General features: G+C 36.3%; 1 long non-coding RNA gene across 1 annotated transcript in view; it reads right to left on the bottom strand.

Moving 5' to 3' along the window:
• Positions 1-1,428: 1,428 nt before the first annotated feature.
• LOC139828891 (uncharacterized) overlaps positions 1,429-18,297 on the bottom strand; it is a 147,149-nt gene continuing 130,280 nt past the window's right edge. The window contains exon 3 of the long non-coding RNA XR_011740949.1: positions 1,429-3,182. This is a non-coding gene — a long non-coding RNA (uncharacterized lncRNA). The remainder of the gene's footprint in view (positions 3,183-18,297) is intronic.

Below are 18,297 nucleotides of genomic sequence, written 5' to 3'. Positions count from 1 at the left end.
GGAATTTGTATTTCTGCTGTATGAATGCCCAAAGCTTGGCCCTTGTTTGTACTTAACTTTTCTTCACAAAGCAGGCTACAAATGCTCCTTTATTGAAATATCTAGTACTCAGAGCTGACATCCAACACCGCATAGAAAAGGGAAGTAATGTAATTTGTAAAACTGCATATCTCTGTGAGTAAAGTGTTCTGGTATCTGAATGTATTTGGGTTTCCATAATACCATTTGTTCTTATTGAAGGTGTAATTTGACAAAACATAAGATGTAACCTATCACGTAGAAATTTTAAAACTATGTGAGAGGTGTATTTTCAAAAGACCCAATTTAACGTGCCTCAGAAATACCATGAGAATCCCGTATGAGGGGCAAAAAAAAAAAAAACGTATTTACAGCGATGATTCACATCTGCCTAATTATAAAAATACATAACCTGTATTTTTAATACTAAATTTAAAATACTATATTATAGTAAATATTTGAAATATGAAATACACATTAGCTAGCAGTAACTCAAAGGTTTCTAAATTGATTTTCTTAAAGGCATTTCATCCATTTACCTGTTTTGCCTCCGTATGAAGGTCTTGTTTATTCCTACAGCGGTACCTGCATTTTATGATTACTAGCCTTTTTTTTCAGAGCTCTGCAGCATTTCATTATTGACTACTTCTCTATGAGGTTTTATTGTTCCATCTGGATTTTTAACTACAGACCTTGTATCAGTTTTACATACTTGCTGAAGAAGAAAAAGAATTACTTTAATACTGACTTCTCTGCAAATTTACATCATGACTCCATTAAAACAATTAATTTTGCAACAGAAGAAAGAAATAGGTCTGACTGGATGTTGGACAGCATTAGAACAAGTAAATTAAATGAATGCTAACATTGAAAAGCTCATCATTTTCAGTTTTACAGGAAATCACTAAAAAAAACCCTGAAGTTGAATTTCAAAGAAGACACAAGAAACTTGGTTAAGATAAACAGTGTGACCAGTTACACAATTTCTGAGGACACACACAGTACTACCTGCCTGCTTGCCATCAATCCAGCACCACATAACTACCAATACACTGACTTGATGCTGTATTCTGTACCATCCACAGCAAAACATGAAAGACTAACAGAAATCAGTAAGAAACCATGGTAGCTCCTTTCACAGCCTTTCACTTGAGATTTAGAGCCCACTGATAGGTTTGCAGACTTGATACTTTTGCTTATATGAAAAAGTTAGCCATTTGGTTTCAAAGGTCTGTGGCTGAAAAGCTTGCCTGATAACACAAGTTACGTAGAAAGACATGTCACCACAATTTAATCAGAACTCCAGAAGAAAGAAGCAAGCACAAGAGAACGGTAGAGGAGACATTCACTGGCAACTAGCACAAAGCTTCTCAAAATCATCGTTAAATTCATCGAGTAACCATACGAGAGTTTTCCCACAGCATCACTATACATACCCATATACATAACTTCAAAAAAAAGGCACTCTACAATATGCCTTGTTATGAGCAAAGTACATCAACATTGGTAATGTCCAAGCATTTGTTTATAACTTTCTACATGAAACATTATATTTGACACATAATGTCACATTGCTTAACTTGTTTCATGTTCTGTCACGTTATCCAGTACGATTTGACAGGTGTAGTTTGACAAAATGTAGGATGTGACATGTCATGCAGGAAACTCAAAACCATGGGAGAAGGTTTATTTCCAAAAAAACAATGTTTCCTCCCCCTCTAGAACTGTTCTCAATCAACTATTTTAAAACATACAAAAATAACTACATAGCTGTGTGATTTTTTAAATCTATTAATGACATAAAAATTACAACCCTGAAAATATCAGATAAACATATTCTGTTCCTCAATTTACTAGTTGCATATTATCTTCAGAAAAAGTGCACTGCTCTTTAGAAAGTCAAGTGCTTTTCTACTCAACTTTTAACTTTTATTCCTCCATGGGCAAGCCTAAATTCAGAGACATGCATAAATAATTTCCAGTCCACAGCTGCTGCAAGTTTTACACACTATGCCTACTTCTACAAACTAAAGGATTCTCGTCCCTGCCCCCCAGTAAAATACTACAACTGTTCCTGTATATTAAGTAGTTTATGACTGAGCCTGCTCGTTTCTACTGAACAGATCAAAACAGCAGACGATGACATGACCTCAAAAAGCATTAGCTTTGCTCAATTTTCTACACTGACTAAGCAGATTTACAAATTCAAGGACAGAAGGGGAGAACAGCGCAAGGACTTTAGTGCTCCTTAAATGTAAATTGCTGACACATGTGAGATACTTATGCCAACAGAATGTTGAATTCAACAGGACCCTTTGGAGTTTTAAATCCTCTGTACAGTGATTCAAATAGGCAGTGTGTGCTTTGTTTCAGGCAAACCAACAAAATAAAAATGAAAAATATGCAAGTAGGGATATATTCACCTCACTGAACTACTCAGAAAACAAAAATTAACCACCATATTCTTGTTTATGTCCTGTCCACAGATTACCAATTTTTAAAGCTGGAGCAAACTCATGATCTAAATTTCTTTCCATTACCCCAAATTCTACTGAAGATTGTGTTGAATGCAACTAACACTACAAAATATTTTTTATTCTCTAAAAAGAATTATTTTCAAATTTAAGTGAATTGCACAAACAGTTTGCTGTTTTGTGTTACGTCATTTAATGGTACATTTTGCTATTAAAATACATACTGCAAAATGAAAAGGCTTCCCAACTAGTGTCCTGGCTCCTTCCAGTTATTCTTTTCCATGTCATAGTACGTTCACAGAAAACTGTATTCATCTTTAAGAAAAGTCACACAATATCAAAATCCCAAATTAAATACCAGACAGGGGCCAGAAATACTAAAGTAAATCATCCTGATTACTTGTATAGGAACACAGACCAGAGTAGCACACACCTTCATTCAAAGTAACAGCAATTTCCACCTGCACACAAACTGCACCACCAGCACAGCCAAAATTCAGTTTCATTGCGGCATCTTGATGAAGGGGCTGTATGCAGTCCCACGGGGGGCTCAGCTGTTTAAAAAAACAAAGTCACGTTTCATCCAGGAAGGCTGCTGGGGTGCCTCACTGGAGTTCTCGTTCCTTTGTGGTTAGCAGTACGTGCTTTGTAACAAGGAATCTTCACTCAGGCTTCATCTCTTACAGTGTTCTGTAAAACAAAAAAAAACAAAAAACAAGCAGGGGAAGTTTTGAGACACTGTGTAGCAGTATTTCTGAATCAAGTTATCTTTTCCCTGTATAAATCACCTAGAGTTTGAAGGCTTCTTATTCACAACCTAAGCTAACACTCCTAGAAGATACTTTTGCATTGTTTTGTTTCATAAGTCAGCTGTTTCACATAGAAAATGTTTTCCAGACATAAATAATGACACTCTGTACTCAGTTTTGGAAGGAAAGGAGGTAAATTAACGTAATACTATCCCTTTTGAACTGCATCATAAGTTCTCTTAGTCATAAATAGTACAAAGAACAGGACAATGTCCTAATAAAACTAGCTTCATCTATGAACTTCTATTTACCAAGAGCTATAAGCACAGGCGCCCTAACAGCTGTTTGGTGGCACCAGTGTTACACCACCACCGTATTTCTTCAAAGTAGGGACTATAAAGTTAAAAAGTCAAGATACATACCTTAACATCAGAGACAGGAGAATTTTGTGCTTTGTTTTTAGTAGTGACCCTGCCAGACATGCGCATGAACAGTGACTCAGCAGCCAAATTTCAGCCACACTTTTCTTGTCCCCTTAACTATAACATACAGTCATTCTGGGTTTTTTTGTTGTTTTTTTTTAAAGAATTTCTGTGGGTAGATAGGTACAAAGAAACCCACCTCTCACGCTCCTGATAATATAGCCTAACATGAATGGAAGAGCTAATCTCAAGCATCTAAGGTAATAAAAATAAATAATCTCTCTCTTCAATCTCACCCTCAAGTATGTAAGACATTATACATCTAGAACACAAAGGCTTCCAAGAATTACACGAGGAAAAAGAATAATGGGGGTAAAAAAATGAGGATCAGTCTAAAATTACATTAGAGAAGAAGTCAAATTGCAGTACATGACAAAAACTATCCTAATACATTATCAGCAAATGAACTCATATAACCAACAGATACACTCTCTGCTTAAATCAAATCATAAGTGACTCACTATCCCCATCAAATCTGGGTCTGTCATAACACAGAAACTGTTATCTGCACCCATTATCAACAGCATTTCATAGACTGCATCAACATGGATCATTCTGGTTATCCTAAAAAACATATAAGGAGTCATACTAAGTGTGTAGGGACAGTAAAAATGTTATCCTCTCTTTAATGTTGCTCAATGCATTACATATCCTGATGAGTTAAACTTCGCTAACACCTGCCATACAACACTTGTAATTGCCATAATCAAAGAGCTGACCTCTTAGAAGTCCAAAATAAGCAACACTTGGCTTATGTTAGGAAACTCATGGTTGTTATTGTTTCTTTAAAGGACCTGGAAAAAATCGCAAAATTCAGCTTATTTTTTTGAAGTTACTGAAAATAATATCAATTTCAGAGCAACCAGAACTGAATACTAGTTTTTATTTCTTTAGGTATTTAAATGTTAGTGGAAATGAAATACAGTCACATCCCAAATGAAGCAAATGGAAGCAAGCTACTAATTTATTTCCCATTACCATCTGGATTTTTTTTTAACTGTTCATAACGATTTATCTTCTGTTCTGCTTAGTCCACACCTATCAAGCTACATTGATAAATATAAAATGGAAAAACATAATTTTCTGATTTACTACAGTTGTAAACTAATCTGATCAGTGGTCTAACAACAGTATTTGAAATTAGGGTCTCAAGTCTTTAATTTAGATGTAACTAGATGCTTACTTTACATTATGTTAATTAAATAATCACTTGTTAGTGAAGTTCCTTTGCTTAGGTTACTCAGACTGCTATCTAAGTAAGAGACTAATTAGCTGACTGATTCTCATACTTAGCTTTTGAATACAAGCAACTACCTAAAATCATTATTTGAGCATCTAGTAATGGGCACAGAAGAAAGGCAGGGTTGGTGGAGAACAAAGCCTCACTGTCCTAGCTCTTCATTCTGTAGTCTTTTTGTGGTGGAAAAGCATTTTTAGTTATGTGTATTATCACTAAATAAAAGCAAACTGTGAAGTAGTTACGATCACAATCTTGAAATGGAGACTAGAACACTAAACCATCTGAGAAACACCACCTCCTTCAAAAGTAATTCTGCCCAAATACTTACCTGCACTAGTAGCGTACACTAGAAGGGCACATTAAGTTAAAACCTTCCTTTCACCTTTCTAAGGATGCCAACTGCTGGTCCCTTTTTTAATCATCTTATTCTACAGTGGAGAGTTTCTTTTCCCCGGCTGCTTGATAAGATTAAAAAAAAAACCCACAACCAGTTTTTGAAGTGCAGTGCTAGAAGATGGGCTTCCATGGTGATAACGAGCAAAACCGTTCCTTATTTACAAAGCCATTGTCCCACCTTACTCACTTCCCACAGACATTACAGCCCAAAAAGCCATTTACAGTGACAAGTTCTGTCCTGAAATTGTTTTCCGGGTAAAACCTTTGACACATGAATACAAAGACTCAGCAAAAGCAAATGTAGTAAAAGCACAAAAACAAACAAAAAACAATACAAAGGCTATCTTAAGCACATCATGTATTTATACCAACAGTTCATTAAAGCTATTTCATTTTTTAAATTAGACTATCACAAAACTTGTAGCCTACAATGCCTCTCACATTACACTGAATTGCTCCATATAGACATCCTGAGAACTACTTTCTGAATCCAAAAATAGCAGTCATGTAACAGTAAGAACACTGCACTTCTGGACAGACAGGAAAAGTATATCACCTGCTGTAAGTTACAAAATCTTCTGTTTTACAACTTACCACGTTACTCCAATCATCATCAATTAAAAACAAATAAAAAACATACACAAAAAATATCCATCTTGATCTCTCTAAAGAAGAGTCCTTTAATCTTAGCGTCTTATTTTAATTTTGGCATATTGCTGGTCACTGTGTAAGTTTTTCAAGTTATCTGGGCACACAAGTAAATCTGAGACTAATTCTGAGTTTTATTCACAATTATCTGTGACAGTTGCCAAAGATTGTCTATTGATGTCCATTCTAGAAAAATCCCTATGTAAACAAAATGAGATATTTATGTAGAAATTATCCTAAGAATTATCTACCATACAGTAATCTTGAAGTGCAGTATAAGGTTGTGGCATCTTCAGTAAGACATCGTAACTAATACTCCTCACAGAAAACAGAATAATAGAAAAGACAAAGACAACAGAACTTTTAGCAGTTTCTAGTAGTAAGAAGGTGGGGGGGAACACTCCTCCTGTGTTCTATAGTTTCCATAGAGGTCTCCTAGAGCACAGGGGACTTCACTCAGATTTTAATCCTTTGTGAGTTTACGAAATTTATTTATGAAACTATCCTTGCATTCAAACTACTGTCATTTCAGCCTTCTATTTATTTATTAACACATATTTAGCATCTCAATTTGATGACTGTGCATTAAAAGTTTGGGAATAGAAAACAATTTGGGTAATGATGAGGTACTACATAAGAAGTTAAGACAGTACATAACAGTAGGTGCATGTTTATCGAGGCAGAAAACCCTCAAGTCTTCAGAAAACAACAGAAAATTGATTTCCAAGCAGTCAATAGCAAACTTGTGAAGGACATTAAAATGCAAGTCAACTCAGGCTGCTCCCTGCATAGAAATCATTCGATAATATTGCACACTCATATGTCTACCGAAATTCTTTTTGTTTTGTTTTTTTTCCTGAACACATAGAACTTCTGCTGCTGTTGCTGATTTTCTGAGTGGGTTTCATGAGCCCTCTTCTATATAGGCCAGTATATTTGCGTACAATTCATCCACCAGAGGGCACAAGAGGATTTCACAATCAGCCAAACTCCGAGACGGCCGGAGAGCAGTGTTGTTACAAAAAAAAAAAAAAAAAAGCAAGGTCTAAGCAGGTGCGGGTTTTTTGTTTGTTTTTTTTTTTTTTTTTTTTGGTTGGTTGGTTGGGGGTTTTTTTGTGGATTTTTTTTTTGGTTTTTTTTTTGTTTGTTTGTGGGGTTTTTTTACAAATTTGTCTTGGCACCCACCCCCACCCACCGAGTACCTTTCTGTAGTATAATTACCTTTCAAAATTAAATGACCCAGTAAAATAACTCTTGTGCGTTCAGAAGTCAACAGCATACCAGGACTATAGGGATGATTTCTCCTGTGTCCTGTTTTAAATTAAATCATCCTCATCTCTTTCAAAGTTCAACTATTTTGCTCAGGTTGGAACCAGGAAACAGCCCATCAATTTATAACAGCTCATTACCAACATATAGTACTCTTATCTGCAAGCATTTTTTTTAGCTAAAAATAAAAAATCCAACAACCTTCTTAAAAGAAGAACATAGAAATAAAATAGAACATATACACCCTGCATATACATTCAGACTGCTTTAACTTTCTCTTACATAGCAAAAATGTCAGATGAGCTTTTAGGATCCATTTGGTTTGCAGTATCTTCCAAGTGCCAAAGTCAACATGTGAAATGGCAAAGATGTTAGAAGGAAAAAAGTGTGAAATACCGACAATTCGAAGCCCAGACACAAACCCCCTGTCCTACTGCAAGTCAATGAAACTGCAGACATTGGCAGAGAAAGTGGTCATGAAAGTCTGTGTATTTCCTTTTCAGAGGTTCCAATAGACCTAGAAGAGAACTAGTGAGCTGAGGAATTAATTTGAAACACTTCTGACTGGTCTTTGCAAAAAGACAGGGGGTTCAATTCCATGTTATGAAGGGTTATGATTTTCACTGGTACTTAATGAAATTGATAATGTCTGACAAAATACTATGTACTAATTAAAACACTCCCTGAATATTGGCAAGTATATAGTTTGTCAAATTCCTCTTCTCTTCCCACTAGGACCACCTGGTCATATAAACTACAGCTGCAGTGTATGCTCCAGACAGATGCTTAGACCCTCCACTATTCACAATACAGAAAGACCTATGCCACGTTCAACAGAACTCTAGCAAATGCCATTCTTTCAGAAATTATGCCAAATCCTGCCACATAAAGTGAGCTTTGATTTCATCTTCAGCAACAAGATGAGAGTTGCCTATGATCTTCGCAACCTTAGTTAATGACAAAATATTCAGAATTATTATCCACACAAAGACGTCAGTCCTACAAAATGTTTTACTTGAAATACATACTTTAAATTCACGTGTATAAGATTTTGATGTGAATAAGTGCCAAGCCACTGCTGTGGTGTCACACCAGGGTCACCTTGAGACCCCCTCCCACCGGTGTCGTCCTGGTATCATCCCAGGACCCTACTGAGATCAGCCCGAGATCCCCCTGCTGTCACCCTGAGACTCCCCAGGTGTCACCGTGGGAACCCCCTAGTGTCACACTGTGGCACCACTGGAGACACCCAGTGTTCAACCCAAGACCCCGCCAATGTCACCCAGGTGTCACCCTGGGACCCCCCTGCTGTCACCCCAGTGCCACCCCCTGAGCCCCTGGTGTCACTCCAAGGTCACCCTGTGACGCCCACAGTGTCACCCTGTGACCCCAACTGTGTCAGCCCGCAACATGGTTTCACCCCAAAGTCACCCCGAGACCCCTCCAACGTCACCCTGGGGCACCCCCTGGGGTCACCCCAAGACCCCACTGCTGTCACCCTGGGGGAGTTCTGGGTCCAAATGGGAGGAGTCCTGGGTAAACCCCAGGGGTGCCTCAGGGTGACACTGGAGGGGTCTCGGGGTGACCCCAGGGTTGTGAATCTGTCTTTGTGAGACAGACAGTGCCCAGCTCCACTGGTGATGTTTTTCTGCCACCTAACACTGGTTGCCGGCAATTCTGAATGCCAAAGGAGAGTTCCACAGTTTACAAGGATTACCAAGTACGAACAGCACTGCTTCCTTTTCCTGCATGGCATGATATAAAAGTGTGGCAGCTTTAGCAATTCATTACAAATACTAAAATACTGACCTTTAATCTGGCTAAAAGTATAAATTAGCTACTCATATGAATTATACTTGACTAATTCTTCCAGCTACATTAGGAAGAAAAGGGGAAAAAAATCCTCTTCAAGTACAACAAAGTTTTGTAATTTTAATCCCACCAAGTTGACTCAGTAGAGGGCATAATTTAGCAAAAAATGTGCTCAAGTCGGGAGGGCGAGGGATGGGGGATGGAGGAATACAAAGAGCTCTTCTCTTATAATACAACAAAAATGTCTAGCAAATGTTAATACTGATTTTTATCAGAATTATCCTTTTCATCATGCCTAAAACAAGATTACCCAGATGTTTTTTAGAGAGAAGTCTCTCTCTTCAATACCTTGAACTGGAAGAGGTTGGATAAGGAAAGCTCCTTACTAAACTAACGTTTAATGAAAGCATGGCAAAGAAAAACTTCCCTGAAAGCCACAGTATACACAAGTGTTTCAGTGAAAAGAATAGGCTTATTTGGAGGAATTCCTTGGAAAAGCCATAATAAATTATTTTGGTTTTGCATTGCATTTGGAAGCTTCAGTGTCTAGTTTTCTTAATGACACTTTATAGCCAGCAGCCTGAAAGATAGTACTCACTTTTGAAACAAAAGTATCCCCTAAGGTGTCTAAAATGAGAAGTAAATGTTGACACATTGTTTCTTGTCTTCCACCTGGAAATGATAAGCGCTAAAACTTGAAGAAATGCAATACCTTCTCTGAATCCCAATACCACTGCAATATTGCATTAAAAAAAAATATATATATATATGTATATATATATACACACTACCTGCAAACCTCCCTTTTATTTAGCTCTGCTCCAGTTGACTTGCAATACAGAATAAGACATAGAACCCAGTGTTTTGATGGTCTATAGCTTAAAAGTGCTAGAATTTACTGCAGCATACTGCAGTAATATTAACAATATCTCCTCTGAGGCTCTGCTGCAAATTCTGTGATGGGCAGATCAACAGGAGAGACTGAATTGCTCCACAGGATTTAGCTTATCTTCATTCTACTGCAGCTGACTGCTCAGTACAAACTGGTATCATTATTTTAAAAGCATTTCTGGTTTTCAGTAGGCAGATATTAACAGCAGTGAAAAAAATAATACAGTTGGTCTGAGTGATACTCAGAAACGCTCCATGTTAAGGATGTCACCAGGCGAGTAGATCGTAGCTCTCTATAAAGTAGTTTAACCTCTGACTTAACAGCTTTAAGGCAATTGTGCTGCCTAATCAGCCACCATATCTCTTGGTCTCCTTCCTGCAGTTGCTGAAATCATTAGTCATGGAATTGGCAAGGAAGCCACAGAAACTCACATTAGCAGTAGGGAATAAAAGTCTTTTATGGTAGTAACTCACGCTAAAAATGGCAATTTATGGCTTTTTACAGCATGTAATATTATTTATGGGATGTTACACTTTGATGTGCATGCCTAATGACTGTTGTAGAAAGCCATAAATCATCAATGTTTCCAACTTCCCTTTAAGACCTCATTTATGACGGTATTCCAGAAGCATATCCTCATGATAACCACACCCTTGTCTTCCTTTATTAAAAGACAGGTAAAAGATAGTAAAGGTAGGATATAACAGTGGTCTAATGTAGTATTAAAACAAACAAAAAACACCCCACAATCCAACTAATACAACAGATTTAAAAAAAAAAAAAAAAAAAAAAAAAAAGAGAAGTCTTCACGTCTTCACTGAGAAATGCACCAACTTCCCTGATCTTATTTTATTAACAGCTAGGGGAATACACAAAGAAACATTTTACCACATTCGTCCTCTGAAATACAACGTCTCTTTTAAAGAAGTAATATAAAAGGGAAAAAAAAAGACAGGAAGGTTGTCTCCAGAGCAACCCAGTGTCACCACTGGTGACTATTGCCATTCTGAATCTAATCATATGAGTTTGTATAATTGTAATATTCATGAAATCAGAATCCAAAGCATGCAAATAGTACAGTAGCTGGCCCTAAGTAAGTGCATGTTATCCTTAAAAGAAGTCTTAGCATTGAGAAGAGGATAAAAAAAAAATACATAACATTCTGATGGAATTGACTGAGCATCAAAACAAAAAGAAAACAAAAGAACACCCCAACAACACCAAACAAACAAACAAAACCCCAACCAAACAAAAACCCACAAACAACCCAAACCAGCCAACCAAACACTTAAGGAAAAAAGAAAAAAAAGCAAACAGTGCATGCACAGTACATCTGAATATTGTTTAGGGGTTTGCTTAGGTGCTGTTTTGTGGGTAGTTTTGTTTCATTATGGGTTTTTTGCTTGTTTGGGTTTTTTGTTTGTTTGTGGGTTTTGTTCATTTTTGTTTGTTTGTGTTCTTTAGGCACTAGTTTCTAAGTCTCTGGCATGTATTGGTATAACTCAGTCCAAAATCAAGTGAAATTCCGTAACAATTTCAGATGAGATGATCCTAAATAAGATGTTGCAAGAGATGTCTTGGATTTTATTAACGAAAAATCTTTTAAAAAATTTCTCAGGGATAGAGTTTCTGGTCAAACTGAAAGCAAATGACATACACTCAGGGCCGTTAACAATCTCAAAGGGGTGGGAGAAAGTCCAACTCTTTGTTCATGGCTAGTTCAATTATGTGCAAAAAGAGGGTATTTTCTAGCAGAACAGAACTCCTACATATACATGTTGTAGGCATTCATTTACTAATCGGGAACACCAGGTGTTTTCCAGCTCTGCAAGAGACAGTTGTATTTGGAGAGAATAACCCAGCTGCAAAGCCAGCAAATCTAAGCAGTGCTAAGGTTTGTTATATCAATGAGAAATTCAAGAGCTTCCATTGCTTTCTGATTCTCAGACAAAACAGTTCCCTGCTCCACAAATGCATAACTTGTAACTTCAAAACATAAGCTGTCATGTATGTAACTGAGCATGCACTGAAAACCCAGGTGTAAGAATTTGCAGGTTTTTCAACAAAACTTTCTCATTTTGCAGCAGAGAACTTACAACTCTAACCTGAAAATCAAAACATGTGTAGATCTGCTACAGAAAGTGTCTTCAGGTTCGCTTCTTAGAAAAGCGTGTTACAGCATAGGTAAGGTGTGCTTCAGATGAGCCACTGAACATTCACAGCTACAAAACTCCAGATAATTCCAAAACTGCTGAAGTTTGTAACCAGGTCTGAACTGAACCAAATCCTAACTCTGTCATGATTACAGTGCATCAGCAAGCTGTTCCAAGTGAGAAATTTTATTACACTCTGTGGTTCAAATTAGATTTTACTGCTTCCTTGAGTTTTCCCAAATCTGAAAACGTGTAGGGAAATAAATTCCTTCAGAAAATCTTACCATATTTTATACAGTAATAATTATTATATTATCATTTGGCTGTTACCCAACAAGAGGCTAGCGACTATCCCGGTTCTCTATAGATTTCATGTAAACTAGCTTTGGTGCTCTGAAGATCTGTCTCATATTGCACCTCTCTTAGCCTGTGGCCAAAATAGGTTATGTCTGTCTTGCTTGGCACAGTATCCACTCTGATTTGGGCTTCTGAGAAAACATTAACAGATACAGCAGTAAATTACTCTGAAATAATTAATTTTGTTACAGAAGAAGCAGAATGTTTCACATGACTTTCAGAGCTTATGCTGCTTTCATTATCTTGCCTGCAGTGTACTATGATACACATGTAATACACCTCAAACTTATCAGAATGAAATACACATCTTTAGAGAAGCGTGATCCAGATTTTTAGAGTTTAGTAGACATAGAGGAAGTGCCAAGGGTCAGTGAGATTTGTAAATCAGGAAAGTATCAAAACAGACTGAGTACCTGCATTAGCTGTTAGTTTTGCGAGCAAAACATTCACAGCTTCTCAAAGGGAAAGTATTATTTAAGATCTCAGTCAGAAAAGGAGCTGCCAGTCAAATTCAGCAATTAAAATTTATTTTTTCCTTTGTGAATATTTACATAACTAATGCACTACATCATCTTCTTTATTACTCTACTGCTCAGCTCAAAGTCAATGGTTTATTTCTGGCTGCTCAGAATGTTACATTTCTAAATGGCATGTGAATTAAAATACAGTAGCTCCCCAGAGTGAAAGAAGATATGTAGTTAAGAGCACCCTCTAACAGATGGAGAGGAGCTTCACTGACACCGCACTCTATCTGCACAAGGTAGCCCACAGGAAACATCACTTTTGAACACAGCCATTTTGAGAGTGAACCCTGCTGATAAACACTGAGTAGATACAATTATGTGAACTAGTAACACTCCATAGTAGCAATAGAGGCTTGGTGTTTAGAGAGTCAGATGAGTGTGCTGTTGATGCCTTGGGTACCAAGAAGAGAATAATCAGTGTTTAACTGGGCTGATAAAATTCAGTCTTAGCTAGGACTTTGCTGTTCTAGGGAAAATAAATGAAATACAGACAGATTTTATTACATTAATTAATATTTATTTTTCCAGTCCTCATATGCTATGTAATAAATCTATCCTTATACACTGCAACACAAATCTTAAAAATAACTGGGAAATCTGACTTCACATCTCACAGTAAGAAGGAAAAAGCAGAATTAAGACTAAGGAGATTTTTTCAGAGTTAATGATTTTGTATTCAAATAGAGGTCCACAAATATAATTCACCTTGATATATATAACTTTAAATATATAACTATAAAGAAAAATAATCTGTATTTATAATGACAAGAAGTTTTATTTTCAGGATTCTTACTGTAAAGTCACTTTTGAAGAAAGAGGAAGCATTCCTTAAAACCAGAGGTGAGAATGTTGTCATCATAATGCACAGGTCCTACAAAAGGAATCTTCATCCCATGGTCACATTTACTTTGCAGTAAAACCCTGCAGTCTCAAGGAACCTAAGGGAATATGTCGTTAAAGCCCCATACTTTTAACTGTTAATTAAATCTAGCCCTGAATAACTGAAGGAAAAGCAAATAAGTGTAAGTGAGGAAAAGGGTGTTTGTTGTTTTTCTATTAAAAGGTAGAGCACATTAAACACTGTTCTTGTATGCCACGCATCACATCCATACTCTCAGGCACTATTTAGTCTGTTTGCAAGGAAACAAAGTTTTACAGGACACGACGGCTTCCACTGCAGATGAGAAGGTAGCAATACACTCAGTAGTATCACTCTTACACAGAACACTCTTAATGTCATCACATCCTTTTGAAATGAAACACATTAGGAAAGGTAAGGTTTTCTCTAAAACTGAGAAGATAATTTAAATGGCAACATTTAATTACAAAATCCTAATATGAAAGAAAAATTACACAGTAGAATGGGACTTCACTACAGTATTTGCCTGTTGAATGCTTTCAATATATACAGAGTGAGTACTGGTGACTGGCTGTCAGAAAAACTCCTCAGGAAATTCAGTTTTGACACAGTTTGACCTGATTCAGTTTAGTTTTGTAAATGCCTGTTTGCAAATGTTTAGAAAGTTGGAACTTGGCAGTAAGCCATGTGAAATCAAGCACAGTGGTTTATATTAAGAATACAGTATGTGCTATCTTTTCTAAACTTACAGTTTGACTTAATTTCATCACTAGCTCAGGTAGTACTGTCATACTGGTAAATGTTAGACTTTGTTCCACCTTGTTCCCTATAGAGATACTGTACTTGTGTTATTCATTCTAATGTCGCCAACTTACATCCTTTCTGCTTTATAGCTTCTTGATTAAATGAAGATGTAGCAGACTAATAGTTTTTACAAATGGCTGGGACATTTCTAAACCAGAAGTATTTATTGGAAAAGATTTTATTGAAAATGTACCTGTCAACAAAACATTGATTAGATGTTTCTTGAATACTATACAAACAGAAATTAATGAGTCAGAGTAGAACTTGTTGTTTACAACACGCGTTGATTTTAGAATTAATCTATATGAGTGAAATTGACATGTTAACTGCATTTATATCAAGAACAGGCTGCTGATGAATTTTATTATAAGCCTTGAGAAGGCAAGCAGCAGATAGTAGACTACAGCTCTTGAAGCAATTTGACATACAAAATGTGCCAGCTCAATTATTCTGGAAAAAGAGGATTTGAATTTAAAAGCATTGCTTAGTTGAGAATCTAACTCTTCTCCTATTTATTATAAGATGCAGAGAAGGTTGTTTTTAGCATTGACTAATGTATTGATTAATTTCTAAAATTCACATTTCAGACTTAACAAGTAATCTTAGCTGGAGGCATCCAGAAAATACAAAAGATTTTCTCAAGCAGTTCACCACACACACTTTATCAAGAAAATTCTAGGTTTCTTTTATTTGTACTCAAGTTTTTCACTCAAGTGCCCAGAATAATGATTATGTAGATTAAGCATCAGTAAGTTACTCCAGACCAAAGCTGGAAAGATGTGATTTAACAGAATGTCAACTGAGCACATGGAATATAAAACAAGAGGTACATAAAGAACAAAATGAAAACCTGTTATCTTAAGAAGGAGTAGTTAGAAACTCACTGAATGCAGAGAGCTAACAGACATTCCAGATCTAGCAAAGTGAAGGGCACACCACATCCATTTTCACAATATTTCCACCATAGAGTATGACAATGCATCAGACAAATCTCTAAGGCAAAACACTAACTTAGATTTTATCTAAAGGGAGCATTAAATGAAATGCAAAGTAATGTAAAAAAAGCTTTCAGTGCTGGGTTTCGTGATACGCAGATGTTGAAGTACATTGTATTAAAATGAGTCATCTGACAGGTGCAACACATGTACTGCAACTACATTTTCATTATATTGCGTTTTAAAATACAAGCTGGTTATAAAACAAACAGCCTCTCAAGCAAGGCTGCTCCATGTAATGAAGTAACACCAATGCGAGTTACTGACTTGAGAATTAAATCTGTGTTGAGATACTGATGCTGAATAGGTCATGGGAGCATGAAGTATTTTAATATCATCCTGGGTGGTATGATGTGATCTTTACTAAGTGGGAGAAGCAAACTTTAGTGTAAGTGGTAAATATTTGGCTATAAGCATAGTACTGGTCGGGGGGAGGAAATTACTAGTACATTCAGCATATTCTGGTTTGGTATGTTCGTTCTGTCCTCAGGAATCAACAGTTCTGTTAACTATGATGAATGTTGTAGTGTGTGATGATCACAAAACAGAAGTTTCCCCATACACTTTCAACTACAGGCCAAATTTATGTCATAAGCTTTAAGACACAAGAAGTTAAGGGCTTAATTATTTCTGGAAAAAGCAATGGTGACAGAACCTTGGAAGATACTCTAAACAATAGCTGATATCACAAAGCACCTTTATTCTCCAAACACCATTTTATTATCAGTGCAAAGTTGTCCCACAACTCCAACAAAAAAATTTCAGATCATCACAGCACTTACAGATTTGCACATTTGAAAGTGAATTTTCCAATTAAAAAACAGTAGTGAGACGGACAACAACAAAAAATATGTTCATAAATGAATGTATTGTTTTACTGAAATTACAACAGAAAGCTGGAGAACCATGACTAAGTCTGAAAGCAACCAAAACCAAACAGTAGCCAAGCGAGAACTACAGCATGTATATTTAAAATCACACAGATTTTGTATGTCTTTAGGAGGTTTCAGAGACCTAGCCTATTTGTACCCTGAGGTACATTCACAAGTTCGTAAGTTATCTTCAAATTTCACTCTGAGACTGGCAGAGCAGAAGGGAAGCGGGTGAGGGATGAAAAAGAAAAAAGAAAAAGAAAAAAGAAAAAGAAAAAAGAAAAAGAAAAAAGAAAAAGAAAAAAGAAAAAGAAAAAAGAAAAAGAAAAAAGAAAAAGAAAAAAGAAAAAGAAAAAAGAAAAAGAAAAAAGAAAAAGAAAAAAGAAAAAGAAAAAAGAAAAAGAAAAAAGAAAAAGAAAAAAGAAAAAGAAAAAAGAAAAAGAAAAAAGAAAAAGACATTTCATGACGGATTTCACAAAGAGGGCTGACAACTTGATGATCAGCATATGATCCTAGTCCAGGATACTACTGATTATTACTAAAAGCTAGCATTAACTTTAGGGAAACATGAGCAAAGAATTTCTTTCTCATTTAGTTACAAAAAGAGCTGTTGATTTATGTTTTCAGAATCCAATTATAAAACTGCATGTTGTTACTGTGACTAAACTGGTATTATGAAGTGTCTAGTTTACTCCATCATCTCTACACTAGAAGGCTGGCTTTTGTCAGTGTCCTTGAATTACAAAGAATTTGCAAATCATGCTTGAGATAGTGGTATGTTCTCAGAAAACAAGCAGATTCTTAGGAAAACTAGCCATGTGGCAGCCTGTGATTGCTGCTTATGTTCCACAAATGAAAGTGCAAATAAGTGTGACTGGCAAATGAAAAAGGGGTTAAAAAAAAAAAAAAAAAAAAAAAACCAAACCAAAAAACGAGCTGATATAGATACAAGTTTCTACATGAAGAATAAGTGCTCATTTTGGATATACAAGCATGGATTCAGGCCTACTTTAAATTATCTTCAAAGCACTTCATCCTCCTTTACTCTGCATGTAGTTTCAAATTTCTCTGTCTAGTAGTAAGTATGATATGCTACCTCTCAAAAAAAGACATTAATTTGTTTTTGCTACTGCTGGTTATTCAAGCAATCAAAATTCAAAGTTCAAATACAGTATCACTCTACTTCAAAATAAGAGCTACAGCCTCAACAACAAATTCTAGTCAATAGCTGCTGCAGTTTTAATGTTCTGTTCCTAGTCATGTATTTCTGTGTTTGACATACCACTGAATATTCTTTTTGTTAAAGGTATAATACAAACATGCTCTTTTCTACAGTTAATTATTGGGTAATTTCTGGATGGCAACTACTCACAAGCACTTGCAGCCTCTCCTTTTTACCATCTATGCAGCTAGAAGGGATATAAATAGAAGTTACTAAAATTGTGTGTACATGTATGCATAAACATACATATGTGTGTGGTCACACCTCAAGTATGGAGCAAAGTGGCTTAGCCACCACTCAATTTTAGAAGGCAAGCAAAATGCTTCACACATACTATTTGAAAATTAGCCAGTTTCTTTACTGCAACCGTAAATCATGAGATGTGGTGATAGCAAGTGCAATTCTTGACACCTTCCCAGCTCGGGCGCAGAAACATGCATTACTGATACTTAGCATGATTTTATTTCTGCAATATTGGGCAACCTCACAAGACTAAGGAAAACATTTCTAGTTCCACCAGTTCACTGCTGG

This window comes from Patagioenas fasciata, chromosome 11, assembly GCF_037038585.1.
Source record: "Patagioenas fasciata isolate bPatFas1 chromosome 11, bPatFas1.hap1, whole genome shotgun sequence".
Lineage (NCBI taxonomy): Eukaryota > Metazoa > Chordata > Aves > Columbiformes > Columbidae > Patagioenas > Patagioenas fasciata.
This window is presented reverse-complemented; position numbering and strand designations above follow the sequence as displayed.